Genomic DNA, 15,658 nt, shown 5'->3' with positions numbered 1-15,658 from the left:
TTTTTTTTAATGGAGGTACTGGGGATTGAACCCAGGACCCTGCACATGCTAAGCACATGCTCTACCACTGAGCTATACCTTCCTCCCTTATATGTTCTTTTACATATTGTTTTTCATTATGACAGGCTATTTAATATTCCCTGTGCTATCTACCTGGATGGTTTGTTTGTTTTCACCTGGATGGTTTTGTTTGTTTGTTTGTTTGTTTAAGATCAAAGATGGGACCAGGGGACTCAAGACCTCATGGATCAAGAGCCCTGAATGTCTGGTCTGCATCATATTTATTATGATTCTCTGGCAGGTAATAGCCACCTGGATGTTTAAATGACACTTCAGGTGGGGTGCACGTTCAGCCAGAGACTTCCCACCTCCCTCTCCTTGATCATGCCCCACCCTCACCCCATCCTTCCGTAAGTCCTGATGGTTTCCTGTTTGCAAGCCGTCCCCTGCTACTCTGGTTCAGGCCTTCCCACTTCTAGCTTTCCAATTGGTCTCATCACTGCTAGTATCCCACAGGCTTTCCTGCCAGATAGCACTTCCTGAAGCCAGTGCACCTTTCTCATCCTATTTCCTATTAGACATCTTCATGTTCTTGCCTCTCCAGCCATTGTTCACCTTACACAGCACCACTCTCTTGCCTCCTTTCCTTTGCTGGAACACTCTCTCCCTAGTTCCCATCTTCACATGCCCAACGTTCAACTGAAGCCCACACTCACACTACTCTCTCTATAAGTCTCCTAAAATCTTAACAGTTTTCTAAGTGGGATAAGCATGGGATGTGGAATCAGAAAAAAAGTTTAAGTCTTGGGTCCACTATCAGTGTATCTCAATCACTGATGGCAGAAGAGAAAACACACCCCCACTCCCCATGGGTCTGGGGGCCTCGTTCAAAGTAGCCCCCCGTAAAGCACAACATTTCTTTGAAATTTCATGTTTGATCTTGCAAATGTGTGCAAAGTTTTCGTTCTATTTCATGATGCTTATTTCAGCATAAAAATTTCACATTATTTACCAGTTAAATTTTCCCTAAGACTTTCCAGTCCAGCTGTCACTCCAATAACACATTATTTAACCCAGCCCACCCACTGTACCTCCTTGAGGCACCCCAGTCAGGGAAGGATGGACTGAGCTCATCAACCTGAGCAACTCGCCCTTCTGAACCTATCACCTACTCTGTAAAATGGGATGATAATCCTTACTGGCTGTTCTTATGAGGGTTAAATGAGGTCTGCCGTGGAAGAGCCTGGTAAACCATGCGCTGATAAACAGTAGGTAGTGTTACCATTGTACGTTTGATTTCCTCTCTTGCAGTTTCCTAACCGTGGTCATAGCACACCGGTGTATCACACTTGGGTTACAGGGGGGACACAATATAAAGGTCCCATGGCCCTTGGGGCTGGAAGCTACACTGACCACCTTTAGGTGCATGCAGGCCACGGGGAGATCCTCAGGGGATGATCCCAGCGAGCAGAGTCTGACATCCTGCCTTGCAATCCTCGCAAGTAGGCAGAAGGGTCAACGGCATTTGCGCCTTGCCATGTGTGTCCACCCGGACATCAACTTCAGGAACCAGCTGCCGAGTAAGCTGCTGCATTTTATGGACAAGGGTTCAGGGCCTTACTAGAGGAGCTGAGTTCTGGAGGCCCAAGGAGGAGGAGCAGCAACCCAAGATGCAGCTGGTCAAGGGTGGAGGGGCAGGGGAGCCGGTTGGAAGTCTCTGCCAGAGCAGCCCCAGACGGCTGACCCAAATCTGTCTTCACATTGTAACAGATATTTCTGTTCATTTTTGGCTGATGTCCACACAGTGTCCAAGCTAACCTCAGGGTGACTGCTTTAATAGTGCTTATGGGCAGGGTGACATTAAAAATATTTAGCATCTGAGATGGCACAAATATTGACCAATCAGAACAGATGCCAGCTGGCCATTAACAGTGAATACCAGTACATACCAGGTGGCTATCATCCCTGAAAGAACGTGCTTTAAATCAGAACTGTCTGTTACTACATATAAAACAGATGAACAACAGGACCTACTGTATATAGCACAGGGAGCAATATTCAATTTCTTACAATAACATATAATGGAAAAGAATCTGAAAAGAAAATATATGCGTATATATGTATATGTATAAATGAATTACTTTGCTGTACACCTGAAAGTAACATGGTAAATAAACTATACTTCAATAAAAAAATTTTTTAATCAGAACTGTGTCATTATTTTAAAATGCTTGACATAAGAGAGTTTGATTGGATTCAGAATCTATTAATGTTATCACAAGAAATTTCAATTGTACAGCTGTTAATGAAAGAGTAACACATTTCTTTAAGTATTTTAACTTTTGTAAATTTTTTAATGTTCAAATTTCTTTTTAAATTTTTATTACCTATTTGAGTTTCTAATTGCTCATAGCTATCAAGAACTTGAAGAGATCCCTCTTGAAAAGTTCTGGCCATTATTGCATGTAACCCTTTTAAGTACAAAACCTGATTTAGAAAGTTACATTCACAGAAGAAAGCAAAAATCTTGAAAATATTTTATTGAAAAATTTTATTATGATCAATATACAGAAGTCTCTAGTACTACCATTTTTCAAAGCATAATTCGATTATATGTAGAAAAAATATACATTTTTTCTTTTACCAAACCCCATATTAATGCCCCTAAACCCCCTCACCCTTTCCCCACCATTTACCTCAGTAGGACATAAAATTATATAATTTTCTGTGTGTGCCACGACAGGAGAAAAGTTCCGAAGCATTGTTCTAGTTAAACTATAAGTTCTCGTATCTGCACCACTCTTTTGAGTGCCTCCAAGGACAGTGCTTTGTAAACAAGTAATATAATAAATATTTGGTGAGTAAGTGAATGACTGGACAGATCTTCTGGAAGCTGTGGAGATCAGCTCTGGGGTGATTACTGCTTCAGCCAAAAAACTGTGGCAGCCAAAGAGTGTGACAAAAACACCGTGTACATTTCAGCTGTCCACGTGGATTCCCTTTGGCCCCATGCATGATGCAAGGGTTCCGCACAAGGAGTCAACACTGAACTTGTCTGTGCTTGTGGAGGCTCAGAGACGATCCTGAAGCTACTCCAGCCCCCCAGAGCCACCTGGCTGGGGGCTTCTGGGACACTCCACTCACCTGTTACATCATCAGTTCTCATCTTTACCTTCCTTGTTGCCCGCCTCTAAAGAAAAATAGGTATTTTTGAGCATGTTCAGAATACTTTTTATCAAAATGTGTCTAAATCTCCACTCTTCTATAAAGTTATACACTCAACAATGCCTGGGGGATACTGTACACAGTCACATAGAGTTACCACCAATAAAAGTATCATTTCTGAATACAGAAAATAATATGTACTATTTGAACACGAGATTGGTTATTCAGTCTCTCTATTCAGCTTGTCAAACGGACATCTGAAGCCTGATTATTCGAACCACTTTTATCCAGATGCCAAGTAATTGGCCTCTGTCTCTCTCTAGTCCAAAATAAGCCTCCTGGGCAAGAGAAAGGGAGAACATGAATTTATTTAAGGGAAGATCCACCCAGGGAAGTTTAAAGACTATCCCTGTTATGCAGTTTCAAAGTCAAGCCAGGAGAGGGCACAGAAAACTTCCGCTTGATCATCTAACAAAGAAAGGAGAATTCAGGAAACAGACAGAACTTCCCTTCCATCACTCAATCGGTTTAGGTCTTTTAGTCAATCTGATTTCATCCTGACACCTCAATAATTTGATTATACCATAGGCTATCTTCATGGAATCTTTGCACCATTTGCTTTTTTCTTGAAGAAAATGTTTAGATTTTTCAAAGCCCCAGCCAGTTTCCTATGCATTTCTCTGAGATGGCATCCCTCTTTGCCTCTCTAAGGAAGTCAGCTGCTTCTGAAGAGCTCCTCTTCATCGGCAAAGTCGGGACTGTAAGAGGTAACTAAACTTTTCTGACTTCGGGTGATGATGTGCAGCTGAAAGGACATCATCAACCTTGTCCTTAGAGAGAAAAACATTAGACAAATCCAACGGCTGATTATTCATTATATACCATACACTCTGGGTAAACAGGTCCGACTCAAGTTACTAGTAAGACTAAATACTCAAATAATTGATGACTTAAGGGAGTAGCTTAAAACTGAGGTTCTAAAGTGACACAAAGCTCTAGGACACATGGGAAAATGCTGTTTAGACAAATCTATGAACCAACTCAGGCTAGGTAATTCAAACCAGGAGAAAGGACATCCTGCCACATCTTTGGAAGATAGACATATTCAAGATCAATGCTTGAAGTACAGATAGAGATCTCATATAAATAAAGCATGTTTAATACAATAAATATTTCCTGTAGTATAATAAAATCAGTGGTATGATAAAGCATTTGTTCTGTTTTATTATATGCTTTCACAGCCCAATTTCCTTCTGAATTCAACACTTGCTGTATTTTATCTCATTGGTCCTTCTAATTATCCTATAAAATAAATGACATATTATTTATATTTGATAAGGAAATTGAAGTGCTAAGGCAGTGATGTCACTGTGCACTGCAAAGCAACTTCCTCCCTAGGATCCAGAATTACAGATGATCTTATCTGTCAAAGGTTTCGGTCAGATTCAGAGCTGTTGGGAAGGAGTGAGTCTCATCATTTATTAGATGCTAAGAGGATAAAAGAATTCCCCTGAATTGATATCATCCCCATAGCTGCTTTCCACATTGTTTCAGAGCACCTCTTCTGACACTGAAGACCCAGGCTCCAAATAATACACTTCATTACTTAAACCTGGTTTCTGGAACAACAGCCAGCAGCTAAATAATTCGGTCTGTCCACTGCCTTGTGGATGGGTCGAATACACGTTTTTCTCTTGCCCTTTACTAGATTTTCTCTCAGTGAAAAAAAAATTAATCTTCCCTTTAATATTCTTTTTTGTATTACAAAACACAATAATAAACATGTATTATACAAAGTGAAAGTCCATCATAGTCCACCCCTACCCAATCAAGGTTATATTTCAGTACATATGAGGCTTTTATCAAGATTGGGTTTAGGGGGGAGGGTATAGCTCAGTGGTAGACCACATGCTTAGCATGCATGAGGCCATGGGTTCAATCCCCAGTACCTCTGTTAAATAAAAAATAATAATAGTAAATAAAACTAATTACCTCCCCCCAAAAAACAAAACAAAACAAAAAAATTTAACTGGATTTAATCTATATGAAGTGGTAAGCAACTTCCTTTTTTCACCTTAAAATGCCTTGGAAATCTCCAAGATAAGCTTTTTCCAAAAAAAAAATGCTTTATTTAGGTGTCCCTTCTAAACCACAAAATACACCTATTTTTAAGTGTACTATTCAATGATTTCTTTTGTAAACTTATGCAACCATCACCACAACCCAGTTTTAGAATATTTCCATCACCCCAAAAAGTCACCTCATGCCTGTTAATAAGCTTTTTTAAAGGGTGCATTTGGGGGGATAATTACAATCATGAATAACAAGTCCCAGAAATGTCCATTTTACCTAGCTTTCATTTGCTGCTGGCAGGCAAGAAAATTGCAAAAGCCCATCAACAAATGTTGGAAGAAAACACCGTAAGTTGATCGACAGCTGTTTGCTCAAAATAGTTTATTCACCCACTCCGGCTTTTACTGAGTGTCAGCCAAGTGCCAGGCTATTGGTGAAGTCTGTAGGAATATAAAAACAAGATAATAGTTGCCTTCTCCTGGAATAAATTGGATGGGAGATCAACAGTATGCAACCTAACTTAATAGTGTCTCTATCCAGTGGTTTTGAGTGGTAAAAGTGGTAAAATTGGTGTGATATTTGGACTTCCAGTTCCAGAAGCCAGGGCAGAGAGACAGGGACCAGACTTACCTTCCCACCTAAAACAACCAAAAGAGGAGCAAAACACACACACACACACACACACACACACGAAGCAATGGTTTTTATTACACTGGACATCCAACCACAAAGGTCAGGAATCCCTGAGAACAGAACAAATTTGATGAGCCCTAGTTCTGGCCCAGAACTGCCTGAAATTTCCAGGCTACAGTACAGGGAAGGAAACCCGAGCCAGAGCTCAGTGGAGTCCCTGAATCAAGGAGACCGAGCTGAATCCAGCGAGACCAAGGCAGCTAGAGTTCACAGGACAGAGTGACAGCAAAGGGGAGAGCAGTTCAGAGAAAGAGAAAACCCCAGGGATTTCTTCTAGTATTCATCAAAGTCCTACTTAGCACACATGTGTAAGAAAACTACCCAAGGCTGGGGAAGAACCACTTGAAAAGATCATAGGGAAAGATGCTTGATGCTTATGCTGAGTGGGGAACAGTGCCTATTCCCATCAGCCAGATTAGAAAAATTCACCATTTATGGGGCATTGAAAAAGCATTCATGGTGGTCTTGCCCCAGCGGGAACAATCAGCCCTAGAGTTGGCATTGCTCTGGTCCAACAAACCTTAAAAGCAAGACCCAGAAGAATCAAACTATTTTTAAGTAACTTAACTGCACCCCAGACCAAAGCTCAAGGTTTATAGGAATACAAAACTATGCAGCACTGAACAAAGTAAAACTTACAATATCTGGCATCCAATAAAAAATTATCAGGCATGCAAAGAGACAGGAAAATCTGACCCCTAATGAGGAGCCAAATCAATCAATAAAAAGTGACCTGGAAATGACACAGATGTTAGAGTTAGCAGCAAAGACATTAAAACTGTTATTGTAACTGTATTCCATCTGTTTGAAATGTAGAATAGAGTCATGGGATATATAAAGAAAAGATTATAATTGAACATTCAGAGATGAAAAATTTGTGGGGGAGGGGTTATATCCTTTATTTTGGATAAGGCCACTTTATACATGCAATATAAAATGCAAAAGTGTTTTATCTCTCCCTTTCCTAACAAATATGTCAGGCTAGTAATCTACATTGAGTGTGCAAGCAATTAAAATCACTGCCTTCGTTTTTCACCCATGAACTCAAGTCTCCCTTATCTGGTGCATCTAACTGCTTGAACTTAACTCTAGAGCCTAGATTTCACCTTTTTCATTTTGACCTGTCTCGGTCGCTTTGCATCTTGTTCCCGTCAGCTAACTTATTAGTGCTATCTCCTGACTCTATGTCAACTAAACACCTACTAGGCTTGCTCTCTTTGACTTTATCCAAGTTGCCAGTAAAGACATTGAACAAGGCAGAGCACTTTGGCACAACCTGGAGAGATCTCCACTGGGTAAACGTGGCGCCTTAGTATCATGCTCTGGGAGAACTACAATTCTGAGAGTTAAATCCAATGTGATTAAATACTGCCCTCTCCCCCCAAAAAAGATTAGTTAACTTGAAGACAAAGCAATAGAAGTTACCTAAAACTGATAAAAGAATTTTTTAAGAAAGGACAGAGCATCCTTAATCTGTGGAACAACTTCAGGTGGCCTAATACATGTATGTGCACTACGAGACCACAAAAGAGAGAGGCAGTCTGAAAAGCATTTGAAGGAAGATTGGTCAAATTTTTTCCAGATTTAACAAAAAACCATAGCTCCAAGCAGATCAATAAACCCCAAGCACAAGAAACATTAAGAAAAATCACAGTATCATTCTTGAGTCAAAGAGTCTACTGGGGACAGTCAAATCTTTCATGAATGACAATATAATGATTTTCGTTAATTTTTACATATATGAAACCCCATCAGTTTTATAAATCATTGTGCTAGGTTCCTGGTATCTAATTTTTCTTATATCATTTAAAATTTCCTCTCTTTTAACTGGCGCATAGATTGGCTAGTCTTCACTGCTTAGTCTCTGTGTTCAGAACTGCAGGTGTGTTCTAATATGATAAAGCTTTTAAAAAAACCAAAGGACTAGGAATGCTGGGTGATTCGGTGAGAGTCAATTCTGGACCTGGGGGGTAAGTGTGTCCTTCAATGCCAGGAGAAATTTCACCTTTCTATTTAAAAGCCTTTTTAACAACAAAAAGGTTGACAGTTTTAAGCCTGTTATTTCGAATACTGTAAATCTTCAAACTAACAAAATCAAACTAACACATTAACTAATCAAACTAACAAAATAACCAAAATAGAAATTCTATGTAGACTATCAGCTGTTTGTCATTTCCACCCTGCGACTTTTCCTTCGTTATGTAACTGAAAGTTCACAGATGTTAAGAAATTGTTGTTTTGGCCTAAAAACAGATACAGAAAGGAGGCAGTTGTGCTATTAACTAGGAATAGCAATTACCTAGGACTACTGTTATTCCAAGTATGCATCAGGCCAACAGCCTCATCTACACCTGGGAGCTTGTTGAACATGCAGAAACTCAGGCCCTGCTCCAGACCTGAAGATTCGCAATATGCATTTTAACGAGTTCCCCCAAGTGGTTGCTATACATACTCAAGCCTGAGAAGCACTGATGTCTGGCAAATAGTTTCTCTGATTACGTATCCTTATGCATGAAAAAAAAAAAAAAAAAGGTTAGCGAAACCTGCCCACTTTATTTCACAAGTTAATGATTATAATGAAAGAAGAAAAACCCAATCCAAATATGTTAGGTACAGATGAAACAGCAAACTTTCTAATAAGCAGTGAGCTACATACAAGTCCATTTTTCTGGATTAAAAATGCTGAACAGCACCTAGACCTAACCCTGAAGCTAGCTCTAATCCTGCAGCTAGCCCTAACCCTGCAACTAGCCCTTACCCTCCACATAGCCCTAACCTTGCACGAAGCCCTTACCCTCCACATAGCCCTAACCTTGCACGAAGCCCTAAACCTGAATCTAGTCCTAACCCTGAACCTAGACATAACCATGCAACTAGCCCTAACACTTCATCCCTAAACCTGAACCTAGCTCTAACCCTGAACCCAGTCTTAACCCTGAACCTACCTGTAAACCTATAACTAGACCTAACCCTGATCCTTGTCCTAACCCTGAAACAAACAAACAAAAAAAGCTGAACAGCAAGAAGAATATTAGAAATCCCAAAGATGAGGCCTTTCTTTTTTTAGTGTTAAATACATAAACTTTTTTAAAAAAGTATTTTACTCTTTTCACTTCTGTGAATATCTTTTTTTAAAAAATAGAAATCTGTGTCTCCAGTCTACAACTACTCAAAACACAATCGTTTCAGGAAAGAAGCGTAGTACACAGAGACCCTATTTCCCTTTTCTGGCCAAAGCAACAAGCCTAAGCATTCACAAAAGCCGCAAAGAAGGAAGCTGCAAGATGCCACGCCTTGGACCAGGAACTAGTCTCTCGCCAGCCACTGCCTCAGCCACAGCCCTGCCCGAACTAGAGAGTGAGCGGGTTCTCTCCAGCTAAGCTTGCCAAAGCAGCGTCGACCGGCCTACCCGGGGCGGCCCTGCTGCACCCCAGCCGCCGACCTAGTCCCGGAGGAAAAGGAGCCCGCCTGACCGCGGACGCCCGGACGCCCGGACGCCCTGTTTCTAGGCTTGAAGACCCAAGGGGGTCGGGGTCGCCGTTGGGCTCCTGCCAGAAAGAAGGCAGCAGCCGCAAAAAAAACCCTGGGCGAAACCAGCGCGTCCAACAGGATGGGCCAAGTCTGAAACTTCCACTGCTACCTCGCGGGATAAAGCCACGCAGTGCAAACCCAGCCTGTCCTGGGGTCGCGTAGCAACCAGGAGCCCCCCCCCCACCCCGCGCGGACACCAAACATTGGCCGCGCGGGTCACATGACTGCCACGGCCCACAGCCACGTGATGCGGCGCAGGCGCGTTTCTGCAAGGCTCTGGGACTGCGGGCGTGGTGATGGGGGTGGCGAGGCACTGCCTGGGGTTTCCGCTCTGGCATCGTACGAAGTCCTGGCCGTGGCCGATGTGACCAAAGAGAAGCGCAGCTTGCAGTTGAGGCTTTTGTGCGCCGGCTATAGCGAAGCGACAAAACGGTGCTAAATTGCGCTCATGAGGCTAGTTTGGTCGTGCAGGATCATTTCCTGAAAATAAGACTCCTCATGTTGAAATCTGCTTCCTGTAAACAGAAAGTTCTGACCACCCGATTCAGCACCAGCAAATGTTAAAATGGCAGGAAGTTTCGTGACAGATAAAGGATGAACATTAGGGCTATTAAAGATATTGAATTGGGCGTATATTCAGCTCTGGATAGAAGATACTGCATCTGAGGCTAGAGGAGTTTTTGTTGTTGCTGGGGAGCGGGGGTGGGGAGGGCTTTGGAGGGCTGTTACTGAAGTAGTTATTGGAAAGGTAGAACTTGTGAATATAGAGAACTAATTCAGTTTCTCATGAGCGAGGGGCAGAGCGTAGTTATCCACAGGTCAGTTCATGAACTCTAGGTCTCAGGATGTGTGGGCATCCTGCCACAGGCCTGTGAGGTCGGGGGCGGGGCGGGGGGGAAAGGGATTTGAAAAGATAATTGGGGTGGGATCTTATTTTCAAAACTGCCCAGGAGTTTGTTGGCGATCCTTTCATTCTAATAAATTTCCCTCTAGCAAGCAGAGGAGCTTAAAGAACTATATACACTCTGGAATACAAGCACATGCCTTGTAGCCATCCTTGAGTCCTCTTTCACACCCCATATTCAGTGCATCAGCAAGTCCTATCGGCTCTACCTTCAAAATGAATCCGGAGTCCATCTTCACTTTTCAGTACCTCCACACCTCCACCTGGTGAGGTCCCCCGTGATCTCTCGCCTGAGTTATTGCAATTGCTTTCTAATTAGTCCACTCTTGCCTTCCTCCGCAAGTTAGCCAAAGTGATTTTTAACACGAATGTCACATCATACCACTTCTCTGCACAACACGCTCCTGTGGCTTCCTGTTTGAGTCAGGAAAAGCCAGGGTCCTTTCAATTACTTACCACATAATCTGGACCCATGGGCTCCTTCTCCTGATTCGCTGATCTCCAAAAGTGCTCTTCTTCATGCTGTTCCCCCAACATGGCAAGTATACTTCTGTATTTAGGTCTCAGCACTTGCAGTTAACTAGGTGTCCACATGATTTATGCCTTCATTCATCTGCTCGGATGTCACCTTATAAGACAGGCTTGGTGTGACCACTGTGTGTAAAGTAGCAGCCACGGTGTACCCCAGTTCCCCAACACTCCCAATCTGCTGCTTGCTTTTTAAATTTTCTTTATAGGACCTACCACCACCTGACACATTTTCTGCGTTCTTTTGGGGGTTTTGTTTGTTTTAGGGGGGAGGTAATTAGGTTTATTTATTTTTAATTTTTTTAAGTGGAGGTACTTGGGATCAAACCCAGGACCTGCTGCATGTTAAGCATGTACTCTACCACGCAGCTATACCATCCTCCCCATTTTATATGTTCTTTGTCTACCACCCCCTACTAGAACTTTAAGCATCATGTAGATAGGCACTTTGTCTTGTTGCCTGCTGTACCACTAGGACCTAGAACAATGTCTAACATGCAGTAGGTGTCAATAATTGTTGAAGAAATGAATAAATAAATCGCCACCACCCCCCCAAAAGAATAAATGGTCTATGTCCAATATGGTTCTGCTGCTGATTATGGTGAGTGGCCCAAGGTTGTTCCAGGTGGCTAAAAGACTTTGAACATATCCACAATACTGCAATGATTCTGACATTGGCAGTGCCCACCCTCAGAATGCTTTTTATCCACTTTATATCTTAAAAGCTGGCTCTATACTCTTAGCTATGACACCTGAGGTTCCTCTACAACTGTGATGTGGTGTCCCAAGAAGAAAGACACTCAAGTTTCTCTTGTAAAACCAGGAGTTTCTTGAAGAGGAAGAAGAATAGGAAAGAAGTTTAACTGTCACAGTGGGTATTGAGCTAGGTATATCAAGGGTCAAATGTCAGCAGAGTAGGTGAAGTAGATCTGTGTCAATCCAGAAGGTTCTTGGGAAAATTTACCTTTCCCACCAAGTCCCCTAAGCTGAGAAATCTGCAGCTGATGATTTATCCCCTATTAAAATGCAAATCCCCTAAGAGAGATCCATATTGAGCTTCTCCTGTCATTAGTACCTTAGTGTGAATTAGTCCAGATCCTGCCTTGAGAGCAGGTTTTGAAAAGCAAGTGAAGAAATAGGAGCACATGAGAACTAAGAGGAGCAGGTGGAGAGAAGGTTTAGGAGCCAAGGAAGGTGCAGAAAGCTGAGCTTGCCAAGGACAAACTTTGGCTTCTTTTGTAGTTTTGCCCAGGGCTGACTTTGGTAATCAAAGAACATATTGACCTCCAGCCCCAAACTTCTGAGTAGGCAAATTATGGCTTTTGAAATTACAGCCATAACCTGAAATGAATGTCTTGCTAGCCCAAAGAGTACAAGGTGCATCAGAAACGGAGAGGAAGAGTTGACCTAGAACAAAGTGGAACTGAAACACGATCAGATTTTAGGAAAGATAAGCAAGAAAGGAAGGAGGCATTGCATTATACATATGCACATGATCCTAACCTAAGAAATAGGAAACCGAAAGAGAAGAGTTTTTGTGTTAAGGTAAAATGAATAAAATGGAGCACCAGCTGCTATCAGTTGACATCCCAGAAACAATAAGGTGACACAGGCTTCTTTGAGCAACTAGAAGCTGATGGGGAGAGATGGTTTTAAAGAGCAATACTTATCTGCTAAAAACAAGCAAAATTGACCTCACCAGATGCCAAATCTATCAGTACCTTGATCTTGGACTTCCCAACCTCTAGACCTATGAGAATTAAATGTTTGTTGTTTAAGGATAAAAAAAAAGCAGGTCACAGATATCAAACAAGTACTTACAGTGTCTGAGAGTTTGGGAGATTTAATTCTACTGCATAAAGTTTTAAAAACCAACTAGGGTGGATGCCTCTTTACTGATTTGAACCCAGCAGTAGACAGCAGCTTTGCTGGTGGGGGCCAAATGGTGTGGAAAGTCAGGGTTTTGTCGCCACACTTAATGTGCAGGCAGAGCATTTGTGTTCTGGTTAAATCGATGTTTTCACTCTTAGGGATTCTTCCAGTTTGGAGAATCTGCCATTCACTAGCTGAGTGAACTTGGGTGAGTTAATTAAAATCCCCACACCTGTTTCCTTACCCATGAAATAGGAATGAATACTAATAGTTCCCACCTCTGAGGGCTTTTAGAAGGAGAAAAATGAGGTCTTACATGCAGCAGTGTAAAGTCGAGTGAGACTGCCTGGTTTGAATTCTGGAGCTGCCATTTACTATTTGTGTATTCTTGGGCAAGTGACTGACCCCTTTCTGTGCCTCAGTTTCTTCATCTGTAAAGTGGAGATACTACCTCATAGGATTTTTGTGAGGATTAAATGACTCAACACACATAACATGCTTAGAGGAGTGTCTGGCACAAAGTGAGCCAAACAAATGTTAATGTTAATTCAGTAAATGTTAGCAATCATTTGCAAGGTTCTTGACACACTGTAATGATCAAGACATGGGTTTCGTTCTTCTTGGCAGCCCTGCTTGTCTAGGTCTTTTCCACCCCACTGCAGACTTAGAATTAAAGACTAGAGATGTCACAGGCCGTTTGTGGTCACAAGTAATAGAGGTGCAAAGGCCATCTCATAGAGTGATGAGAGAGAAGTGGGAGTCCACTCTGGAGCCAGATCCCAAGAGGCAACTGAGCAGAGTCCAAAAGGGGTGACGCCCAAGAGGAAAGGAGCTGATTGGCGTAAAGCTATGGGCTTATGTTAGTTAGGATTCTTACTGGTTGAGAATTTTGAAAACCATGAGTCACAATGGTTCAAGGAAAAACTTATCTTCTCAAATGCCCATCAGCTACAGAATGGATGAATTGTGGTATGTTCCCCAAACAAAATATTATACAGCAATGAGAAGGTACAAGCTATAATTACATGCAATGATATGAAAATAAAACCCACTTAATGTCGAGTGAATGAAGGCAGACATAGGACTATAAATTGTGTGAGTGTGGTTATGTGTGGTAGAAAAACAAGCAAAACTAATCTATGCTGTTAAAAGTCAGGATGGTGGTTACACTTGGAGGGGGGTGGGGAGGGAGAGTTAGTGATTGGAAGGGAGGATAAGGGGTGTTCAGTTTGTGAAAAATCACACTACACACTTAAGATACATGCACTTTTCTTTTTATATATTATACTACAATTAAAAGTTCTCTCTTTTTTTTTTTTTTCAGTTTACTGGCTGTGCCTGTATTCAGTGTACCAATTCTTGTTCTTCATAATAAACCACCCCAAACTTTGTCATGTAAAATAACTATTTTATTATGCTCCCAGAGTCTGTGGGTCAGGAATTGAAAAAGAACATAGCAGAGGTGGCTGCATGATGCCTGGGGCCTCAGCTGGGAAGATTCAAAGGGTGATGATGACTCAACAGCTGGAACTGAAATCAACTGAATGTGTTTGCATTCATGTGCTTGGTGGGTTTTCTCGGTAATTGGCTTTGATCTCAGCTGGGTTGTTGCCTGGAACATCTACACATGTTCTCTCCATGTGGTCTCACTGCCTGGGGCAATTTGGGCTTCCTTACAGCATGGCTGCTGGGTTCCAAGAGCACGTGTTCCAAGAGAATCAGGCAGAAGCTATATTGCCTTTTATGACCTAGCCTCAGAAGTCACACAATGATATTTATGCCAGAGTCCATCTGCCATAATTCAAATGGAGGGACATATACCCCATCTCTTAATGGGAGGAATGTCATGATCACATTGTAGGAAGAATATACCAAATGGAAGATACTGTCCTAGTCATCTTCGGAAAATAAAATCTATCATATCTGTGCACCTGAGCACCAGTAGAAAAAATATAGAACAAAAACTAGTCAATTCATGACTCCAACTTCAACTGAATCCTCGACACCACCTGGCAATCCTACATCATTTCTCTGCTCAACTTGCTTCAATGTACAATGGTTATTTCAAACTTTCTCTGCTGTGGTAGGCACGATGTATGTCTCACCTAAAACCCATTCCAATCCCTTTCTGCCCTGTTCATATCCTTTAAAGAGGTGAGAAGAGCTAAACACTTACTTTCCTGGCGTTTCTTGCATCTGTGACACAGTTCTGGCCAGTGAGATGTAAGCAGAAACCTGCTGGGGGACTTCTGGGCAAGCTCTTGCCTTGAATAAGAGAACAATGCATGGAGTGGAGGCAGCCAGCTGTACCATGAACTTCAGGGAAACGTCAAAAGACTTGCAGAAATACGGGCCCTTGCATCACTGGGTCACTGAACCAGTGCAGCCATCTACCTCCAGTCTTCCTATTCTGTAAGAAAAATAAACCTTCATTTGTTTAAACCATTGATAGTCAGGCTTTCTGTAGCTGATAACAACCACCCTTCTCCACCCCTCTCCTTCCTCCACCTTCTCTCTTCATTCTCCACGGATGACCTTCCCTCCTCCTTTACCCGGAAAATGTTTCAGCTGGTCATTTGCTTATTTTCTTGCCACCAAACCTACCTACACTTACCTGCATGTGTAGCCATGCTGTTCCCTTATAAAAGAGGGGGTCCCTACTCCATGGATGAGGGAGTAGGGAGTCAATAAAGAGATACCAATCTTGCATCCAATTTATCTTCCTCTTCCCGTTTTGGTTTTCTGACTCATTCTCATGTTTTAGGCTTCTATCTCTCTCATCTTAAACAGGCCATTAAAGTAGCAAATATTTTATCGAGTGGATTCTAAGCTGTGCCCAATAAGGGCACTGCACTAGGTCCTGGGGTTCGCTAGGGATAGGAAAGAAACCGT

General features: G+C 42.1%; 1 long non-coding RNA gene across 1 annotated transcript; it reads right to left on the bottom strand.

Moving 5' to 3' along the window:
* Window positions 1-2,756: 2,756 nt before the first annotated feature.
* Window positions 2,757-15,191, bottom strand: LOC135322910 (uncharacterized). Its single transcript, XR_010383969.1, has 3 exons — window positions 14,943-15,191; window positions 10,823-10,994; window positions 2,757-3,190 (listed from the first exon to the last, which is right to left on the bottom strand). It is a non-coding gene; the product is annotated as an uncharacterized LOC135322910 (long non-coding RNA).
* Window positions 15,192-15,658: the final 467 nt, after the last annotated feature.

Source organism: Camelus dromedarius, chromosome 14, assembly GCF_036321535.1.
Source record: "Camelus dromedarius isolate mCamDro1 chromosome 14, mCamDro1.pat, whole genome shotgun sequence".
Lineage (NCBI taxonomy): Eukaryota > Metazoa > Chordata > Mammalia > Artiodactyla > Camelidae > Camelus > Camelus dromedarius.
This window is presented reverse-complemented; position numbering and strand designations above follow the sequence as displayed.